Source organism: Mesocricetus auratus, unplaced genomic scaffold (assembly GCF_017639785.1).
Source record: "Mesocricetus auratus isolate SY011 unplaced genomic scaffold, BCM_Maur_2.0 Super-Scaffold_15014, whole genome shotgun sequence".
NCBI classification, from domain to species: domain Eukaryota; kingdom Metazoa; phylum Chordata; class Mammalia; order Rodentia; family Cricetidae; genus Mesocricetus; species Mesocricetus auratus.
In genome coordinates this window covers 17,715,974-17,739,387 of record NW_024429186.1, presented here as the reverse complement: position 1 = coordinate 17,739,387, position 23,414 = coordinate 17,715,974, and the positions used below count along the sequence as shown (strand labels likewise).

The following is a 23,414-nucleotide window of genomic DNA, read 5'->3' as shown; positions in this document are numbered from 1 at the left end:
GCAACAGCAATTAGCATATGTCCTGGAAAAGGCAATGGTACTCCATCGACATAAATCTGAAAAGAAAAAGCAAAGTGGTTACGTTTTCTGGATGTGGTAATGCAAAACACTGGGCATTGTATGATCCCCACAATTAACCACACAGAAAAGTCCACCCACAATTTTGTAGACACTCAGCATCCGCTACCACCACACTCTCATTCTCGGTCACACCCTGTCCACGCCTTATCTTGCACACAGATTCTGCTCATGTTTTTTATCTTCATCTATAACTTGGATTGACAATTGCTGTGTCATTTTCTCAGCCATCATTTCATTTAATATTTTATGCACTTCCTATACCTGAAATTCTTCCTGTAAGTCACAAAAGCTGACCCCAGAAACCACAGACACCTTGAAGTGAAACAATTCAGAGCCCTGTGGAGCAAACACAGATGATCATTATCAATGTGTGTGTTCCTTCAAACAGAAATATCTATGGGAGCCACTTTCATAAATGTTATTTATAAGGAGTGCCAAGGCTTTTGACATGAACATCACATATAAAATGAAGAGGCAGTAAAGCAGGAAGTTTTATTTCAGAATGAAACTGAAACATAAACCAGTTTGGCTGTCATGAACACTTTGATTTAGCCTTCACATCTGTGGCTTTAACATGTCTCTGCATTTTCACACTTACCTGTGCTTTATGTATCCCTGTGATCCCTAACTTTTGGAAACAACTGCTCTACTTCCCTTTAGCCAGTTGATCTGGTCTATGTCTTAGAAAATAGTAAATTAATGTTCTGTTCAGCATTCAGATTCTGTTAGAAATAGGACAACCAGGAAACAGAGAAAAAAGAAAATTTTTAAAAATATATTTTAAAGTTGCTAAATTCCCACCATTCACCAATGTCTGAACTTTAAATCTTACTTTAGCACATACATGCTTTCCTCTAAACTGTACACGGTAAAAAATGAAAATGCTGTCAACTCACCCTTATACTTAGGTTGAGACCAAAAGGATTATACACCGGAGTCTTAAGTCTTGGCTCTAAGTAATCTTTCATTTTCTTAACTTTTTCTGGCATATTGTGTTCTGAAATATAGAAAATACATTTACAGCACACTTACATTTTCATATTTTGCCTAGATGTTGTTACATGCATGGAAGAGTCTATTGTGTGATATTACTAAAGTAACTCATGCTCTTCAGCTAGGAAAAAGAAAAAAATATTAAATAGAAAAAGAATTAAAAATTAAATTTGTCAGAGTAGGAGTCACTGATGACCAATTGTCTGCAAACTTAGTGATTCAGTGTTGGCTAATCAAAGTTTCAATTTAATTCATCTTCCTACTTCACCAGACCTATCTGCCATCTTCCCGTCTTATTGTGAGGGTAACACTGGGGATTGAACCTAAGGTTTCAGACATTCTAGGCATTGAGATCCAACCAGTCCCCCCTGACTGTGGGTGTCAGTTGTGGGGCTTGGGCAGTCTATGGGGCATCTGGCAGTGGAACCAGTATTTATCCCTTAGTGGTTGAATGGGCTTTGGGAGCCCATTCCCTATGGAAGGATACTCTCTCAGCCTAGATACATGGGGGAGGGCCTAGGTCCTTCCCCAAATGATGTGGCAGACTTTTATGAATTCTGAATGGGAGGCCTTGTTCTCCCTGAGGAGTGGATAGATAGGGGATTGGTGGGGGAATGGGAAGAGGGGAGGGAGAGGGAACTGGGATTGGTATGTAAGATAAGATTGTTTTTAAGTTAAATAAAAAGAGTGACACACAAAGAAGGCCCCAGGAAGGGAAATAGTTAAGATATCCTGGGTAAACGGGAGGGGCTTGAAGGGTGGGGGTGGGAGATAGGAACCTGAGGGATTGAGATGGTCAAGTTGGGAGAGGGACACAGAGAGAGAGCAATGAAAGAGATATTGTGATAGAGGGAGCCCATATGGATTAGGGAGAAACCTGGTGCTAGGGAAACTCCCAGGAACCCACAAGGATGACCCCGGTTAAGATTCCTAGCAATAGTGGAGAGGATGTCTTAAGTGGCCTTCCCCTGTAATCAGATTAGTGACCACCCTAACTCCCATCATAGAGTTTATTTACTTCCAGTTACTGATGGAAGTAGACGCAGTGACCTGCAGCCAAGCACTGGGCTGAGCTCCTGGAGTTCAGTTGAAAAGAGGGAGGAGGGGTCATATGAGCAAGGGGGGGTCAAGATCATGATGGGGAAAACCACAAAGACAACCAGCTAGTGGTAGCTCACAGATTCTGGGCAGACACCAGGGAGACCTGCATGGGACCCAATTAGGCCCTCTGAATGTGGGTGAAGGTTACATGGCTTGATGTGATGTGGGGGGAGGGTGCTGACAGTGGGACCAGGACCTATCCCAGGGGCATGAACTGGCTTTCTGGAGCCCATTCCCTGAGGCAGGGTACCTTACCCAGCCTGATTCAGTGGGGAGGGGACTGGTCCTGCCTCAAAGTGGTATCCTAGACTTGGATGATTCCCCAAGGGAGGCCTTATCCCCTCCTGAGGAATGGATGAGGGATGGGGTGGGAGGAGGTAGAGAGGAAGGAAAAGAAGAGGAACTGGGGTTGGAATGTGAAATGGAAAAAAAATTAAATTAAAGAAAAAAAAACGGAAAAAAGTATGGTTTTAGGTCTGCCTTACCTCAAATATAATGAGATAAATTGTAGGAAAGGCTTGAAGAAATGTACAGTAGGTAGAAATTGTTCTTTCTGGAATTAGGAAGTTGTGGAAGGATGATTAAGAATTCAAGGCCAGCCAGGGTTACATATCAAAATTGCCATGTAGGAGGAGCAGCTGGTGGCAATCAAAGTTCAAGGTTTCAGTTCACCAGGAAGAAATTCTCTGACGGGTGAATCATGTTTAGGCAAGACCATGTGACTACCAACCCTGTAATATCTTTTACTTCTGCTGTGCTTTACATGTTTGGTGTGGCTATGTTTCTCTGGTACCTGGCATGGTGTGAGTAGGGAGATCCCCACTGCTTGTGATGTAGTGTGTTTATCTCATGGAACCATCCCATTCTACTGGACATTTGTATCTGTGGATTGTCATGAAGATGATCCCTTTCTAAATTATAGTCTAATTGATAATAATAATGATAGTTTATACAGAGTTTTGATGAATAAAAATAAAGTTATCAGGATATGTTACCCAACTAACGAGTTTCACCTAGATCACATCTCAGGTTAATGATTAAGGAAAACATTTGAGTCCAGGAGACAGGCTAGCTCTAATTCTATTGATGTTGAAAGACCCAGTCACAGGTTTCAGTGTGCACCTTTAGGTGAAACAGAGCTTCAAAACAACTTCAGATCAGACCAGATGCTTTGCTAATAGTTTTAAGATAAATAACACCAGAAAACAATCTAAAGTTCACAAGGACACATAGCTGAGCTGTCTGATTCATTAGGCTAAGGATGAAAATACAAAACAGCCTAATTGTTGCTAGCTGATGTACCTTCTTTGCTAGGTCTGGGTGATAATCAAAGGTGATGATTAATCCTTTGCACCCATTTCTGACCTCAATTTTTTGATGTAAGAAACTATTGATGAATGGTGTGTGCCCTAAAGATTCAATGTTCAGCTGACTGTTTTGTATGTGCAAAAGTTTAGATTTGTAACTCCTTTAAAGTTCCTTATAAGATTACCTTTCAGGATACATAGTAAGGTGATTGATTCTTTCTTCGTAACTATAGTTTGCAGTCTGCCAACAAAAGAGTTGCCTGAGGAAAAAATGTTCCTTGACTACTCATGTTCTATTAATCTGTGACAAGTTACTTAGACTTACTTTTTGTGGGATGTTGGGATGATTCTGTTTTTAGTCATGTAAAGGAGATGAAAACATGTTTTTACCTATATTCATTCACTTGAAAAATGGAATGTAACCCTTTTGTGACTCCTGTATTGCCTGAAAGATTTTGTTGGGATATATACGCTGTAGAAAAAAGTATACAGCATGGAAAGAATGTAGAATAAAGAAGGAAACCATCCAGAGAGTGTGTGACTGTCTTTTTCTATAACCCCATCAGATAGAAGAAAAGACCAGTAAGGGCCAACACTGTGTATTTCCCTTTGAGCCCTGTGCTCCCTGGAGGCTTCTCCTCCACAGGCAGGGATACAAAACTTTATCTCAAAAACAAAACAAAACAAAAGAACAGGACTGGAGAGGGTTACATGGTTAGGTGTCCACTGTATTATCATGAGGACCTGATAATCTGTAATTCTAGTGTTACTATGGTGAGATGAAGCACAGACAGGGGATACTGAGAAGTCTGAGGCACAGCTGGACTTCCACAGGCAGTGACAAGTGGCAGCAAAATAGAAGGGATGCTCTGACACCCAAGGTTGACTTCTGATTACCACACATGCACTGCAGCATATGTGCAAACATGAACATCACATCACACATACACACCAGAAATAACAAAGGAAATATTAACGTAATTAAGTTAGTGTGTAAAGTGACAGCCCATATGATATCTGACTGCTCACTTTATGCCCAACCCTATATGTCATCTAAAATCAGAGTTTTATTTGTAGTCCTACGTGCAGTTTACATAAAACATACAGATTTTCTATGAGTCTCTATAAGGACTTTGAAATAACATAGCAGCTGAACACATGACTCGGCTAAGGCAAACACAATACTAATTTGATATACCTTTATATGCTTTAATATGTGTGTGTGGAAAAAAGGACAGATGTTCAAATACAGAGGAGAGTATTGGGTATATTCCTCTATTGCCCTCCACCTTATTTTTTGAGACACAGTCTCTCACTGAACCCGAAGTGTGCCATTCCGGCTTAGGCTAGTCAGTGAGCTCTCTGGATCCATTTATCTCTATTACCTGAACACTGGGATTGCAGGGACATGTGGTCATGCCCAACAATTACATGAAGGCTGGGGATTTGAACTCATGTCCTTTTGCTTTCACAGTGAGTACTTTTATCTTCTGAACCATCGCTCAGTCCCTAGAATTTATTTTCTTAACAAACACATTATACTGTCTTTTTTTGCATATTTACTTGAGTATGGTGTTGGTTCATGTGGGCGTGAATATTTGTGTGGATGTAGGGGTGTGCAAGGGTGTACTTTGTGTGTCTCCCTTGACCACTCTCCATTTTATTTATTGAGGTGGGGCCTTTTGCGACCTCAGAGCTCACCAGTTTGGCTCATCTAGCTTGCCGCCTAGCCTGGAGATATTTCTTGTATCTCAGAGTGGTCTTCAATTAACAGAGATCCATCTAGCTGTACCTCCCAAGTGGTGGGATTAAAGGTGTGTACCACCACTGTCTGGCTTCTATAACTAGTTTGTCTTATAGCTTGTTTGTTCTATATCTTCTATAGCTTCTTTGCTTTCTGTAGCTCCTATCAATTCTATTGATTTCTAAAGCTTCTATAGCTTCTTTGTTTTCTGAATCCTCAGGCAAGCTTTAACAAATCATAAATAATATATCACCACAGTGTTAACCACCGAATATTTTGTGTGTATAAAAACATGTGTACAATGTATATTATCTGTTTGTTCAATTCTGGTTTTTTGTTTGAAACAGTGTCTATGTAACTAAATGAGGCCTCAGACTTACTATACTACCCAGGCTGACCTCAAATTCCTGATGCTGCTGATGTAGGCTCATGAACTACTGAGATTATATATGTGTGCACCATAATGATATAATTGTTTGTCTGGTGTTCGTTGGGCAACTGTGGATACAGTAGGAACAGGTAAAAAAAAAACAAGCAAAACCCTTGACTAGCATGTCCAAGGCTTTACCTTGACTGTCAGTATCAGGAAAATACAGGAAAACAAAGAGAAGCCAGTCTTGTCTTCTGAGCTTACTTTCTGTGGGATCAGAAGGACACAAGAATAAAGGAAATAAGTAAAATGTATAGAATATTATTAGAATAACATGATATAGAGAAAATAGGAAGAAATAGGGAATGTGGGATGGTAGAGGTGGGGTTATCATTCTGCATGGATTGGTCAGGTAAGGCCTCTCTGTAAGCAGAGAATCAAAGCAAACCTGAGAAAGATGACAGTAGGGTGTAACATCTGACAGAAGATTTAAGGCTTTTCTACAGCTGCAAAGTCCTGAGGTGAAACATGTCACAGAAACAGAAAACAGGACAACAAGGCTAGGAAGAGAAAGCTGGGGGCAGTCATGTTGAAGCATGGTGCAAAGACAGAGAAAATAACACTAATCTTTTTCTGAGTGATCCTTCACACCAGATTATTGAAACAAGTGGGCTGTGTGTGCTTAGGGCAGAACTCATGTGGCCTCTGAGTTGAACTGTTGCAGCATTCCATTCTCACCCTGAAGCTGAACAATGAACCTCACAAAGCACATTAACATTTCTTTTATAAAAGGAAATTCTCTCACCTGACCAGGCTTGACACCTCATAGAGATTCATCTGCCTTTGCCTCTAGCATGCTGGGGTGCTGGCCCCAACACATCAGGCCAAAGGAAATACTTAAGGGAGATAAACCAACAAGTACATATGCTTTTTAAAAGCTTTCTTTTAAACTTGATCTAATGGTAAACTTTGCTAGTCTTTGACATGGCTGTAAGTCACATCTCTAGCAATGTAATTTTGCAGGGCACAGAATCATGCATATGACTCTTAAGGTCCCTCTCTCTGAACAACACTACCTAACAATGCTTAAGTCTAAGGTGTGCAGCAGTCCTTGACTTCACTGTCCAAACTGAGCTCTTCTTGGGTCTGATTCATCCTGGACTGCACTTCTGTGGCACAATCAAGATTCCAGTTTCACTTAGTGGAGGTCACTATGGGAAACTCCTCAGGCTTTGTCTCCCTGCCTCCCATTGACAAGGGTCAGATGTGATGCCAAAGCCAAGTTTTCCCTTTGAAAGTGACAGGAAGGCGCTGAATAGTTCTCAGCAAGAGGAATGCTAAATTGAAGTAGTGCATGTGTGTGTGTGTTTGCATATGAGGCACCAGAGGTTCTCCCAGATAATATACCTTTTCTCTGACACCTAATGCCTTCCTGTGATCTACCATGCTCCTTTCAACCCAGACAGGTGGTGGCCAACTCCAAAGAGTCATACTATTTTCTAGTAATAATAAAGGTGGAGTTTAAATGTGCCTCCCTCAGAATGAAGAGTTGCCTTTCTTTTGGACACCATTCCTTTTATAAGGCTGAAAGACATGAGATGTGTCTAAGCACCCCTTTCATTTGAAAACACAAGGTTCTTCCCTCTACCTGTGCATGGTTAATGAGAAGACAAGGAAAGAGTCCGCATCAACTTCTTGCTTGCTGTCTTAGTCAGTGTTCTATTGCTGTGAGGAGACCCCATGGCCACAGCTATTCTTATAAAGGAAAACATTTCATTGAGGTGGCTGCTTACAGTTGAGAGGTTCAGTCCATTATCATCATGGTGGAGATCATGACAGTATGAGGCAGACATAATGCTGGAGATGAGAATGCTACATCTTGACTCAGAGGCAAAAGGAAGTTGACTGACTGTCACACTGAGTGATGCTTGAGAAAAAGACCTCTCAGACCACCCCCACACACAGTGGCACAATTCCAATAGAAGATCTGGCCCAGATTGAAGGTATGCCCTCCAGCTTCAAGGTCTGTATTAAAGGCACATGTCATCCAGCCTCCTCCAACAAGATCACACTTCCTCCCACAAGTCCACACCCTACAAGTGCCCCTCCCTACAAGCTAATTGGGGGCCAATTCCATTCAAAGTACCACAGCTGGAAGGTAGTATGAGGATAGCTGATGGGGCCAAAGCAGTAATAGTTGAAAAAGGGACAGCTGCAGTCCTGGAGTAATCAAAATAGCTGAAGTTTCTCATTAAATTCTCATAACTGTGACCATCGGCATCTAAATAAAGGGTTTCCCTTGCAAATTCAAGTTAGCAAGTAAGTATGTATGTTGTGTTTAGTACATATGCACTGTGTGTGTATCTGTGTGTGTGTGTGTGTGTGTGTGTGTGTGTGTGTGTGTGGTGCATATGTCATGGAGTGGGTGGAGTTCAGAGGAAACTATCAGGAGTCAGTTCTTTCCTTCTACTTCCTGGGGGTCAAACTGAGGTTCCGGCTTGAAGGCAAGAGCCTTTTTCAGCTAACCCATCTCATCAGCACAGTGCTTTCTTAAATATAAAACAAACACTGCATTAGTTCACTTAGAGATAAATTATTTACCTTTGACTTGTGAAATAGATTTCTTGGTATGGGTTTGCTAGGGTCTGCATGATAAAAATTATCTGTGAGTGGAATAGAAATTCCCATAGTAGATGGAGGTCTGTAGTTTATCTGCAAGTGATTAAACAGAGAAAGAGGGCCATGTTATTATTCACCAAAGCATAACTATTTTGTTTTTCCAGACAACCGTTCCATGCAAATATTTCACATTTAGCTCCAGGTTTATAGTCAACTTCTCCTTTTCAGTAGCCCTACTCCTAAGCGTCTGTGGCTTCAAAGACCTTACCCTGGGATGATGTAATCTGGAATCTGTAAGGAGGAGAAAATGCCTTTTACTGCTTAAAACAGCTGCCACAAAATCAATGTGGGTGTGTCCAAACATTTTAGATAGAGGCTCAGTGATGTGTTCACAACACACCTTCAAGTTTTATTGTTTTTTTTCTGTCACAAAACTAAAAGTAAAAGTAGTATATCATAGAATCTCCAAATAAACAAAATACGACAAAAATAACTGATCAGATGGCTCAGCTGGTAGTGTCTGCTACTCAAGTGTGAAGGCCTGAGTTTGGATCTCCATACGCAAGTGAAAAACCAATTGTGTCAGTACAACCTGTAACCCCAGTGCTGGGGGCAGAGAGTGGCCTATCCTGGTAGGTCATTGGCCAGTCTAGGGAAAATGGTGCTCTCCAGGCTCAATTAGAGACCTTGCCTTAGAAATAATCCAGAGAAACAATTGAGGAAGACATTCTGATGTTAACTGCTGGCCTCCACTCTACATGAACAAGCATATCTTGTATACTGGCCACTCTCATACACACAAAAACAAATTTAAAGGCTCACAGATACTAACAAAACACAAGAAAAAATTGTTATGTTAAAATGGGATTGTGCACAGGAGAATCTGTGGGGAACAAAACAAGAAAAGAAACAAACCTAAAGACACCCAAAGAGAAATAGGATCAATCAAATGCATTGTTTGAGACAAATCATTGTAAGTCACATTGTAAGATACATTGCATGTATCACAAAGCCACAAGATTATACCATCATTGTATTAGTTAGACTAATGGTGATGAGAGAAGTTAGTAAGAAACACAATTATGTCAGAAGGTTTTCACAGTTTAGGAATGGATCATCACCATCATGTTTTCAAAAGACCCACTGTTTGAAAATGGATACAAGGTCACTGGGGTACTATATGTTTGGTACTAGGTAGGTATTTGGAGGTGCAATTACCTACAACTGTGAAACGGAGAAAGCTAATGCCCTTTAAATGATTATTAATATCCCTGCAAAATTTGTGTGTGTGCTGGGTTAGAACTCAGTTCTCTAAGGAGCAATGAGAGCCATCCCTCTAGTGCTCCTTCAGAGACCTGTTGGTGAGATTTACTGGTTTGGGAAAACCTCCAGAAAAATTTAGGAACCAGACAAAACATTCCAGTCTCTCTGACTCAGTCTTCTTAGGTAACCTAGGGTAAACTTTGCTCACTATAATACTAAATATTCTGCTTTGTGGAATTTCTAGTTGCCAACCCACCTTTTGAAGAATGCATTAATTTAAACTTGAACTGAGTATACTCAAAGATGCTTCCATCTAACAACATTTCTACATGAAGTATGATTAATTTTCTTAGTAAGTGAAAATAAATTAAAACATTTTTCCCCTGTGGAGAAACTGCCTTGGAAATTATTTCCAGTGTATTCTTACTTGCTGGAAGAAGAAAGACTTTCCTTCCCTCTGTTATCTCCTGGCATTGTTTATTGAATTTGTATTCACATAGACCCTCATTAGTGACAGCCAGGGAATATTTTAATAGATAAGTGTTACCTATAGAAATTAAGATATTATGAATTTTGGATGTCATACATCAGTGTCTTCATGTTTATTTTTATGTAGATAAGACATCTACTGTTTGAGCTGTATCAGTTGTGCACACCACTTTGTAGGGCCTTAAAAGCTTGGCTAAAAGCATTGAATCTTCACTTGAACTTGCTGATATCTGAAGAGAGACTAAAATGGGATAAAATTTTTGACGTCTCTGACTTGATGTCCCATAACAGGCACCTAGAAACTCCTTTTGTTAAAAAGCATTGACTTTCACTAGGGTCTGCCAGGAGTCCAAAGGATCTGTCCTTTACTTTGGGCCAGACTGTTGTGGGATATTTAATCATGTTGTATAAAGATGTGTCACTGGCTGGCTCTCCCCACACCTGGGCCCTGGCTTCAGCTGAGCTTGGGTCCTCATGGGATCCCTTTCCTGCCCATCACCTGCTCACTCCATCTTCCAGGGCCACTTCTGGCATTGAGAGGACCCACCCACACAGGAAAGGCCCAGTCTTCATTCCCAGCTCTCCCCACATCTGAGTGCCTGGCTTCAGTGAGACCAGTGGAGATAGAGAGACCCCACCTCACTCACTCAAAGAAGGGGTGGGAAGACTGACAGTATAAGAACACACTCAACAACAGAAAGACCAATGTGACTCCACTAGAATCTAGAGACTCCACACCAGCAAGACCTGAAAAGCACAACATAGATGAAGCAGAAGAGACCAACCTTAAAAATTATTTTATGAAGATGATAGAGAACCTCAAAGGGGAAATGAGGAAATTACTTAAGGAAATAGAAGAAAAAACAAACCAAAAGTTGAAGAAATAAACAAATCTCTTAAAGAATCCAGAAAGTCAAGAAAAAACAAACAAACAAATGAAGCAGTCCAAGCCTTGAAAACCGAAATAGAATCAATAAAGAAAACACAGAATGAGGGGATGCTGGAAATGGGAAAGCTGGGTAAATGATCAGAAACTACAGATGTAAGTATAACCAATAGAATACAAAAGATGGAAGAGATAATGTCAGATGTTGAAGACTATTAGAGGATATACAGTCATCGACCAAAGAAATTCTCAAGTTCAACAAATCCCTAACACAAAATATCCAGGAAATATGGGACACTGTGAAGAGGCCAAACCTGAGAATAATAGTTATAGAAGAAGGTGAAGAAATACAGCTCAGATGTACAGAAAATATATTCAACAAAATCATAGAAGAAAAATTCCCTAACCTAAAGAAGGACATGTCTATGAAAATACAAGAATCTTACAGAACACCAAATAGACTGGATCAAAAAAAGAAGTCCCCTCATCACATAACAATCAAAACATCAAACCTACAGAATAAAGCAAAAATATTAAGAGCAGCTAAAGATAAAGGCCAAGTAAAGTATAAAGGCAGACCTACCTGAATTACACCCAACTTCTCAATGGAAACTATGAAAGCCAGAAGATCCTGGTTAGATGTTTTACAAACACTAAGGGAAAAAGGATGCCAGCTCATACTACTGTACCCAGCAAAGCTTGCAATTACCATAGACAGAGAAAACAAGATATTCCATGACAAAACCAAATTTAAACAATACATATCCACAAACCCAGACCTACAGAGAGTACTGGAAGGAAAACTTCAACCCAACGAAGATAACTACATTCACAAAGACATAGGCAATAGATAATTCCACTTTACTAAACACCAAAAGAAAAAGGGAGGGAAATCCACACACAATAACACTACCACCAATAAATACAAAACAAACAAGAATCACCAATCAATTGTCATTAATATCCTTCAATGTCAATGGTCTCAACTTGCCTATAAAAAGTCAGAGACTAACAGAATGGATATAAAGACAGAACCCATCCTTCTGCTGCATACAAGAAACACATCTCAACGTCAAAAACAGACGTTACCTCAGAGTAAAGGGTTGGGAAAAGATTTTCCAATCAAATGGACCCAAGAAACAAGCTGGTGTAGCAATTCTAGTATCTAACAAATTAGACTTCAAATTAAAATCAATCAAAAGAGATGAAAAGGATATTTCATATTCATCATAGGAAAAGTCCATCTAGATGAAGTCTCAGTTCTGAACACCTATGCCCGAAGTACAAAGGCACTCACATTCGTAAAAGAAACATTTCTAAAACTCAAATCATACATAAGACCTCACACAGTTATAGTGGGAGACTTCAACACCCCACTCTCACCACTAGACATGACCCCCAGACAGAAACTTAACAAAGAACCAAAAGAACTAGCAGAAGTTATGACTCCATTGGGTTTAACAGACATCTTTAGAACATTCCATCCAAACAAAAAAGAATATACCTTCTTCTCAGTGCCACATGGAACCTTCTCTAAAATTGACCACACAATCGGAAACATAGCAAACCTCCACAGATACAAAAAAATTGAAATAATACCCTGTATATTATCAGACCACCATGCTGTGAAATATTCCTTTATACTGTGTGAAGATGTGTCACTGTGAATGGTTTAATAAAAAGCTAAATGTCCAATAGCAAGGCAGATGGTATATCAGGGACTGTGAACAGAGAGAGCCCTGGGAGGAAGAAATGCAGAGTCTCCATGCAGAAGGAGAGGAAGCAGACTTGGCAGTACAAAGTAAGGGAAATTGAGCCACATAAAAGAATGTAGATTAAATGATATGGCTTAATTTAGTTTGTAAAAACTAGTTAGGAACAAGCCTAAGTTAAGTTTGAGCTTTCATATTTAGTAAGTCTCCAGGTCATTTTTTTATGAGCTGGTGTTCCCCTAAAAATCTGTTTACATATGGTGCCCAACATCCCACCACACATATCCACATAAGGCCTGAGAAAGCAAAAACAAAATTAAAAACATGGAGTCAAATGCAGTTTCTTGGCAGGGATTTCTAGTGACCAAGGTGTCTAGGATAGATTTGGTGTATAGAGACTACCTACATGCTGGAGCCAGACATCAGAACCATGTACTAAGTTAAGCACATCTGGCAGTAGACATAGCAGTATAAGATTGCTCTCATGTGATCCTATAATACTGCAGATACTTAATAAAGGCAGGTATAGGCACAGAAACCTTCTAAAAAGGTATAATGTGTTTAAACATGTGCTTAGATGCTGAAGAGGAGAGAAAAAACTCACAGAAAAAATAGTTTAATAATGTCTTTGAAGAAAATAAGAAAGATACTTTTAAAAGCCACATGAATATTGGAAATATCAACATATCTGGATCATATATGGTTCATAAAACTTAAAATTTTTAATGCTAATGAACAGAGAATGACAGCTGCTGAGAGACACTGGGTTGTGGAAGGACTGTTGAATTAAACTAGCCTATTAAGTTTAGGCATGCCTTAACTTCAAAATGGAAGTCAGAAAATGTATTGCTTTGGGGAAGAGGTTATACTTTTGTTTTCATAGAACATGAAAGGCTATGGAGTCATTCAAGGTTAAATAGGATCAGGTTGTATCAGGGGAATACCCCTCTACCAACAATTATAGCTACAGACATAAAGAAATAAACCTGGAAAAACTGTAAGTCAGGTGACATGTGTTTTCCCAACTCAAACATAAAAAATCATCTTTGGCTGACTTGTGTAAAGGTCATAGTCCAGATATGCATATTGATTTTGAAAGTTTGTTTGTTTTAGAGTAAGGGGACCAGACACAAATGAAAATGTGTATCCCAGGCAGTACATCCTCTCAGAATGCTTTTGCTGCAATATCCTCATATTTCTGCATCCAGAACAGCTTCAAGGCTGCTGGCTGAGATGGTCCAGCCTCACAGACATATTCTATGTAGTCTGGAGATACCCTGTGCTTTCCCATTACATAGAGACTGGACAACAAATAATTATGTCTAGCTCTTTCAAGACCTTACCATTATCCCATTATTCTTAGGGTCCTCTAAAGATGCCATCACCCCCAGAAAATAGTACACAGTCCAGAGAGCATGACACCCACATTCCCAAGAGGTGGGTAGGTGGTTTTGGTCATTCACTGCACTGTGGATATCATTTAGGGGTGTTGTTTACAAATTGTTACTAGTCACCATAGGGGAGAAAGCTAAGTAGAGGAGATTAGATTCAGGGAAATCTTTCCAAAGGAAAAAAGGAGGGATATAATAAAGAAATCATGGAATAAATGGGGTGGGTTGTTGAGCTTATTTTTGAACAACCACTAGTCTCAAATATTTTGCATTGGTATGGAATTTTGTGTAGTTATACAAATTTAAGGTTATTTTTTCTATACTATATATATGTTTCTACTTTTGATTAAGGTATTGCACTCATGTGGCTCATTAAAAAATTAATGTAAAGTTTTTATCCTTAAAACCTATTTAGGATAATAACGAAAGAGAGGTTAATAGTCATCTATAACAATCAAACTTAAAGTCATATTAGGTATGTTTTCAAGGTAATACTAAGATGTATTTAAGAAAGATACATGATCTTCAAACACTTCAAAGACCTACAGAATGTGGCATTTAAGATGTGTTAATAAGATAAGGCTTCTTTTCATGACAGTGAGACATGTGTGCTCCTGGCAACACCAATCTATTTTAAAAAAGGATGATGGGACCGGGCATTGGTGGCACATGTGTTTAATCCCAGCACTCAGGAGGCAGAGGCAGGTGGATCTCTGTGAGTTCAAGGCCACTCTGCTCTCCAGAGTGAGTTTCAGGACAGCTTCCAAAGCAATACAGAGAAACCCTGTCTCGAAAAAAACCAAAAAAAGGATGATGGGCATTGAAGAACCTCCATGTGGAGTTTGCTTTATTGTGGCAAATCTAGCCATCTTGGCAAGGGGCTGCCCTTGCCTTGAGTCCTGACAGTAATCAGTTCAAATTGGACAAGCAGGACATATGAGAAAGTGACTGCTGTATTTTGCCAAAACAAGGTAGGACAGTCCTTCAAAATTCTTTATTCACAAAAATGTCTATGAGATATTCTAGGCCTGTAGGTTGAAGACGGATGATCCAATGTTGCAGAGGAATCTTGGGAGATTGTCCAGGCAGCCAGATATTTCTGTCATTTTGAAAACATTTTGCACTGCCCTTCCTATTTACTCAGGTAATATATCCTTCTGGGGTGTTTGATGGAGTTGAAGACTAGGTAGATACAGCTGCAGTTTTCTTTAGTTATGACAGAAGGTAAATTAGGTTCAGAGCTTTGGACTCATCGATGTAGAATAAATAATGGAGTATTTTCTCCCAATGTGTGGAACACAAATGAACTAGATATTGTAAATGTAATTCTAACTTGATAATTGTTCTTATTGTATATAGTTCTACTGTGTTAGAGCTAAAACCTTTCTTTTTTATTTAGACATAAAAACCAATCACTGTGATTGGCTTAATAAAACTACTAAATGGCAGGAAGTATGGCAGGGACTCTGGACAGAGAGAACTCAGGGAAGAAGAAAGGCAGGGTCACCAGACAGACATGAGAAAGCAGAATGGGCAGTACAGAACAAAGTTAACCAAGACACATAAAAGAATGTAGATTAAAAATAAGGCCTAAAAAAGAACCCCCCAAATAAGGCTTAATATAAGTTATAAGAACTAATTAGTAAAATATTAAGCAAGCTAAGGTCGACCCCAAAATAAGGCTTAATGTAAGTTATAAGAACTAGTAGTAAAATATTAAGTAAGCTAAGGTCGAACTTTCCTAATTAATAGAAAATCTCCATGTCATTTTTTGTGAGATGGTGGCCTAAAGAAAAACCAGTCTACAGAGCCCTGCACAGCCACAGTTTGCTGGGACAAATATATGTGCTTACATTTGGATATATGCTTTTTAATGTGTATGGATATATGGATGCTTCCTTCAGGCTGGTAGCAAGAACATACTAGCTTATGGTCACTGAGTGTCCTGATCTCAAAATTATTTTGGAATCACAGCTGACACTAGCAGAAAGAATTTCAAGGTATGGATGAACATATTTCAGGAGCTTATACAATAATGCATGACTAGTGAGGCTACCGAAATATTTTGGTGCTTGTTAGAAATACTTTAGGTAAAAAATAGTACAGTGGAGTGGAGGAGGTAAGTTGGACCCCATCAAGCACCTAAAGATAAGTTTGTTTTTAAGCTTTCAAAGAAGCTTTTATGTGTATTACAAGAAACAAAACAAAAGAAGAGAATAACAGTTACCCGTTAACAAACAGCTCAACTTGACTTGTTCTTCCAGATGCTGCAAGTGTATATACATTTAGGTAATTGAGATATACAGTATGTATATGCTTTCCCCCAACCAAAACTTCCCATTACATGAACATTTAGATAACCGAGAATACACTACACTATCTCAGCCTGTCAGACAAAACTGTAATCCTGTCTTCCTTGGCAATAACAACTTCATAGAAGACAAATATGGCAGCAGGCCTCTAGATAGAATTACTCCAAGGTTACAAATAAATTCTCCATTGCACCAATGCTCAGCTCACAAGGAAACACAGAACAGACTAAGTACGGTGCTCTAAAGTTTCTCATCAGATCTATATAGTAAAATAGGAGGAAGGCGTGTGCTCCTGCTCAGTAAATGTATTCCTCTGGATGCACTGCAGATGCACGGATGGCAGGGCTTCCCAGGATGCCAGTCTCAACAAAGCAGAGCTCTGCAGTTCTCGCCTCGTGAGCCTCCCTCTGCCCTCCACAGTCAGCCTAGCAACATGAATTAACTCACAAGGTCTAGGCATGGCTTAGCTATTCTACATTTAAGAGGAACACTTTCTATCAACCTATGAAGCTATACTTTTAGCCATATGTTCTCCATTAGGACATGTATAAAATTTAGATATTGTGGAATGAACTTTGTACACAATAGGCACATTTATCTTCCCAGAAAAGCACACATGAATTCCTGGATACAGTTGAAACTGTTTTCTGGATGTGGTGGTCCTAGCAGAAATCCCTCCCCTCATTCATCTCTTCCTGCTCAACTTCAGTTAGGATAATTCCAGGGGGACTATTACAATGGGTACACCCAGAAGACAGCCCTTCCAAAAGATTAGCAGGACAGTTATGGTGATTGTTGTGCTACTTCTTACATTCTTTGGGCACTGGGACTTATCCTCTCATACGTGGCAACATTCACTGAAACTCACATGGGAACAATGGCTAGACAACAGGGAACCAGCCAACAGGCCCAGTGCCTTACTCTGCACTATTCTTTCCTCTACCCACCTCCACCCCCTAGTAGCAGTATCTGTTCAAACACAGAGTTTAACCATTCCCCAGTGTGACCAATTCTATGAAATAACAATCCTTAAGAGGTGTTGCTAATCTTCTATTTTTACCATGTTGTGCGTTATTTGCATGCATGAATTAGAGTATACATGTGGGCACGTGCATGCCACTGTACTTGTATGGAAGCTAAAACACAAATTGAATCAGTTTTCTCTTTTCATCATGTGGATGCTGGAGATCAAACTCAGGTCACCAGCTTGGTGGCACGCACCTTTACCTTCTGAGCCACCATACTAGTGCATTCTGCACATTTTCGTACTATTTTGAGACAAAGTCTATGTAGGCCTGGCAGGCCTGAAACTCACGAGTTCCACCTGCTTCAGCCTAGGATTAAAGGCTTGCTTTACCACACCAAGTCTATTATGCACTTCAAAGTCTAAAAGCTAGATATGTCCAATAATTCTTCAGTGTCCAGCATAGGGACAGTGCAGTGCAGTAAATAAACTGCATGCACCCAACATAGCTATAAATACTGATATTAGGGTCTTGAACTTCTCCCATCTCTCTTACCCATGGGTCAGGTTTATATAACTGTCAAGTCTGTGTAGGGATATTAACAATTTTACTTCCTAAGTGGTTTTATGAGTTCTTTCCTACAAATTTTAACACAACTTAGAACATGTGTTTTCACTAACTCTACTTTGTCACACACTGGCAGCCTCTTTAACACACAGGAAGACTAGGTGCTGCATATTTGGACTTGTCTGTCTTTGGTATACATGATATATTGCCAAATAAGAGGCCCAGATAAAGAAGACAATGGCTAATCTTGCATTGCTAAAGCTTTCTTCTTCCCTCCCAAACCAACACAAATCTATATTGCTCAAGAGTGGTTTTATCATTCCATTTCCAAAAGATGGCATTTCACCATGAGTTTAAACAGGAGAATCAACAACATGTATTATTTACTGTATCTACCCTAAACATATTTTGTGCACTTCTAACACCGAGGACTGGATGCTTCAGATGAGGACATAAATTTGTCACATTAAATACAGTAGTGTTGAAATCACACATGTGTAACAATGGGTAGATCTCAAAGTGTCTTCTACTGAGAGCATTCTGGCCTCCCACCTCCTTTTTCTCCAGCCCCTCCCCTCTATCACGTGACCCAGGTAACTGGAACTAGGATGATACTTTCACAAATCTTATCAGAAGACAAACTCGCTGTGACATTTAACACAGAGTATACAGAATGTGTTAGCTTACAAACTCTAATTTTCTCATCTGTTGGTAACCTCTTTAATACCTAGAAACTAGATATCATAAAGTTAGGATTCCTTTGTCCAGTGTGCACAATATACACAGTATAGCAAAGTGAAATGAAATGCATAGAACATACAGGGTGATGGGTAAGCTAAAAATGTCTAGCAACCAATGGAATCTTTTTGCAGTTTCTCTCCCCCCTATATCTTCAATCCACTGAACAAGTACAGCAGGTATGCTGTTCCATAGGTGGGTTAACAATTCTATTCCTAATCACAGTCTCTCTCCAGTTTTAAAACTATTTACACAAAATACTATTCTATTGCTTCCACTTTAAAATGTATCAAGCACTTTAAAAATATCTAGAAAGACTAGGTATTTTGTGTAATAAATAAGAACTTACCTGCTTTTCACACTGCACTGGTAAATAAAACTGTATGTAAATCAATGGTTATTGTCTGAGGTATCTTTTAAATATAACCATCTCTCTGCCTTCAAACCAGTACACCAATATAGGATGCTTGAAATAACTGAACAAATTAATATCTCTTAATCATTTACATAACAATTAATCTTTCCTATAGATTTTAACAGTGTACACAATGTGCTAATGTTACTACTTTGTCATACATTGGAAACCTCCTTGGCATCTAGACACTAAACCTAAAGTTTTTAGACATATTTATTCATCAAATGCAGCATACACAAAGCAAAACAAAATGTGAATACGCAAAAACAGCATCTGAAAAGGTCCCATAAAAGCACACTAGTACTGGACCTCGTTGCCTCCCAGCACTTCCTCCAGAGCACTGAGTAAGTACAGACAGCATGCTTACAGGGGGTTCATGATTCTACTCCCAAAAGACAGTGTTTCATGAATTTTACCAAAAAGATATTTGCAAAGTGACATTTTACTATGTCTATATTTAACATTTATATTGGGGACTTCTAAACATCTAGATAGACAAGACGTTTCAAGTGAGGACTGTTGTACACAGCAGTCCAGTAAATGGCACACATGTAGCAAGAGTGATAATTAAAAATTTTTAACACAAAAAGAAAGGAACTTTAACACAAAGGAAAAAGTGACTTGTTCGACTCCTTCTGCTTTGTCATACACTTGCATCCTTTTTAACATCTAGAGTGACTAGATGTTGTAAATTAGGACTCCTTTGTCCTTTGTATATACTGTGTACGCAGCAAAGTCAAACAAAAAGGGACAATGTTATTTTTCCACCCGTGGAGAACAATGGCTTAGACCTCTGCATTACCCTCTCCTGGAAACCAGAGCACAAACACAATGCTGTCAACTCAGGAGCAGTTTGGCTATTGATCCAAAAACTATATTTCAAATGAATCCTAACAAAAACGTATTTACACAGTGTGACGTTTTACTACTGCTACTTATAAAATATGCCAGGCACTTTAGGGTATCAAGAAAGGTAATTCCCAAAAGTACTTGTCTCACAAAACCCTCATGTGCGTGCACACACACACACACACACACACACACACACACACACACACACACGGTGGGGGTTGAAAAGAATAAACCCCCATACACAATACAAGTTAGAACACCAAAAAAGATGTCTTCTTCACACAGCCAATCTGCCTCTGTACCTATTCTTCCTCCTGCTGGGTCCTCTAACCTATTGAACAAACAAGGACTAGTGTCCCTCCTGGGTCGTTCTAGAGGTGGCCTAAACAGTTCCATTTCCAGGGTACTTCTAGAAGACACATCCAAGATGTTTTTAAAGAAGACTAGGCACACACTTGTGATGTCCTACCTCTCCATTGCCCTGCTTCTGCAATCTGTAAAACTAGCTGTCCATGTTTTTCAAAGGGTGCTCTAAAAGTGTTAGGGGGAAAAGTTGAGAGCAGCCTTTTCATAGTATAAACAAGGGCTTCTACATTGGCAGCTAAATTGTCTCCAGGATTTCCAACTGGCCACATGCTATGTCACATCCAGGCTTCTCTTGGTGGAAGGAGGCCCCGCACCTTATGATCGTTCCTCCAACCTCTATGTCAGGCTCGGCTCACCTTCCTCCAGGACCATGGAGGCCTCTGCTCATCAGGGTCTGAGGGCTCTTTAACAGGGCAGCCCCTTCCAGAGATGGTCAAGGGAACCTGACCACACCCTGCTGCCTCAGACTACAGAGGCCCTGAACCCCAATCTTGGCCTTCAGGTGGCTCCATTCTTTCTACCATGCGCCACCTGCGGACATCTGGAGATGTCTTCGAAGACCTGACTGAAGCTTCTTCACGGGCCTGACCCTGGAGAGCAGGGTGACTATAGGTTCTAGGAGACCAACAGCAGAGATTGCTGGTATCAAGCTGAGTATTGATATTGGCAGAGTAGAATGTTGCTCCAGATCATGACTCCACAGGGCCTGTGGCTGTTGTGAGGGCTTGGGTTCCTGGGGTCCTCAGGAGGAGACCTGGGATGCTCCTGGTCTTCCTGGATCTCCAGACATAGGCTGGTAGGGCCTGTGTGACCAGGAGGAAGGAGGCTGCACTCCCTAGCTCAGCATGCTCTCTGCAAGAACTCCAAGGGTAATCTTCACATCTGCTGGCTCTGCATGGTGCAGTTGTGTGGTGGTCAGCTCCAGGCATGCTAGGCAAGGCCTGGGCCACTTTGTGGCTTCTCCCTTCCTATCTACAGTGAGAAGCATAAAGGCCTGAAGTTTGATGCCAGAGAGTGAAATGAACTTGAAACATGAACAGAGAAGGAAAGGCACAGGCAGGCTTCTTCCAGCCTTGTCCAAACAGGAGAAGAAAAAGCCTCTGTTATAGGATAGAGCTGTGTTTGGCCTATTCCATCGCATTGGGGACTATAGTCCAAACTATTAGAGTTCAAACCCATGTTTCCATTTCTTAGAAATCGATTGGATTATATAAAATAGTATCCTTTCATCTGAGGTCACCTGACATGGGTTTCCCAGGAATACATTAAAATGTGGCCGGTTTTCTTTGGAATAGATATACAAAAAACAGATTTTATGTGGCCATAGGAAGCATCATTTGAAGTAAAGCATGGCTATAAAATGGAATTAACACTGAGCGTTGGTGGCACATGCAAATCCCAGCACTCTGGAGGCAGAAGCAGGCAGATCTCTGTGAGTTTGAGGTCAGCCTGATGTAAGAGCGAGTGCCAGGATAGGCTACAAAGCTACAGAGAAACTCTGTCTTGAAAAAACAAAAACAAAACAAAACAAAACAAAAAACCAAAAAAATCAAAAAACAAAAATGAAATAAGCTAGCATCACTACAACATCATGTGCCAGTGTTACGTCCATTTCTGACTGTTTGGTACTGGGGAATTCACTCACATTCATTCTGGGTACCTTCAATGAGAATGCAGAACCAATAAGAAGCATCCACAGAGCAACACAGAAATTTTATTGTATATAATCTAATTCCAAGTATTTTGAATTGGTTGTTCCAGGTAACAAATTATTATTGACATCTTCTTGCCATTGTTCACCCATCAGGGTTAATTGTATTGTTCTCAGAGACCCTACTTGTGGGAGTCAGAGAAAAAAATGTCTTTTGAGAGTACAAATATGTGCTTTTACTCCACGTATAAAAAGACACATTAGGAATACGAATACACAAGAAAATGATATTTTCTTCCAGTGTAGAATAAAAAAGGCCTACATTGTAGATGTGAATAATCTAAGAAATGTAGAGAAAAACTGTAAATGATTTCTCAGTTCAATGAGGGATCCTGTCTTTAAAAATATAAACTTCAAACCAAAATTAATCAAAAGAGATAGAGAAGGACATTACATACTTGTAAAACATAAGAAAAATCCACCAAGAAGACATTTCAATTCTTAACATTTATGTCTCAAATTCAATGGCATGCAAATTTTTAAAAGAATCACTGTTGCAGTTTAAATCACATTTCAACCCATGTCTATTAATAGTGGGAGACTTCACTATACCATACTTTCATCAGTGGACAGGCCACTTATACAACAACTAAACAGAGATGTAGACACACTGGAGCTAATAGACATATAAACCAAATGGTCCTAGCAGATTCTGCAGAACATTCCACCCAAACACAGATAATACACTTTCTTCTCAACACCTCATGGAACTTTCTCCAAAATTAACAATACAGGAGAGAATTGACATTGACAAACTCAATGCAGACACAGCTCTTTCTAATCTCTGCACCTTGTGTGTTTATCTGTTTATCTTCCGATAAGTTAATTTGTCAGTCTTCCCATTTAAGTCCCATCTTTTTTCAAAACAAGTATGAAGCTCTTTAGGACAAGTTTCCTTAAGGTTCAATATATAGAGACAGAATAATGTTTTGGCTGCTATGTTTTGACTTATGTAATCAAATAAGCATCTGAACACTCTAAAACGGATATTGTATTAAAGATGATAGATTTGGAAAACTACTGCTGCTCATAGATACTCTTAACGGAGGCAGTCAGTTGGAGATTCCAACTGTCTATCCTTTAGATTTTTCTTAGCAGGCTTCTGTACTTAGTAGCACCTGATTGGCTGTTACCAAAACTAAGTGGACTGTTAAGGCAGTCAACTGTAAAACTCACCTAGGGCAGTCAACTGTGAAAACTCAGCTCTAGATAGGTGGGCCTTTAATCTATACAGAAGAAACAAGGCTAACATGTAAACAACAACAACCAAAAAAAGAAAGAAAGAAAGGAAAGACAAGGAGGGAGACATCCATTAGAGGTAATTATAGTAATGAATACTAAAATAAGCTTCCTTCTATGATATTAATATATGTAATCACTTTTCTGTGATAGTGGAATAGGGACAAATGAGTTAGATGGGAGGAGATGGCTTCTTCTTTGGTTGAATTCACAATGTATGTTGTCACAGAAGAGAACACCACACATACATTGTTTTAGACAGTTGAGTAAATTCAGTTCTGGATACTGGATAT

The 23,414-nt window shown here is 39.6% G+C and overlaps 1 protein-coding gene across 1 annotated transcript in view; it reads left to right on the top strand.

Moving 5' to 3' along the window:
- Positions 1 to 23,086: 23,086 nt before the first annotated feature.
- LOC101840898 (cation channel sperm-associated protein subunit beta) overlaps positions 23,087 to 23,414 on the top strand; it is a 177,062-nt gene continuing 176,734 nt past the window's right edge. The window contains exon 1 of the mRNA XM_040742620.1: positions 23,087 to 23,200. The gene's annotated coding sequence lies outside the window, so the exon portion shown is untranslated. The remainder of the gene's footprint in view (positions 23,201 to 23,414) is intronic.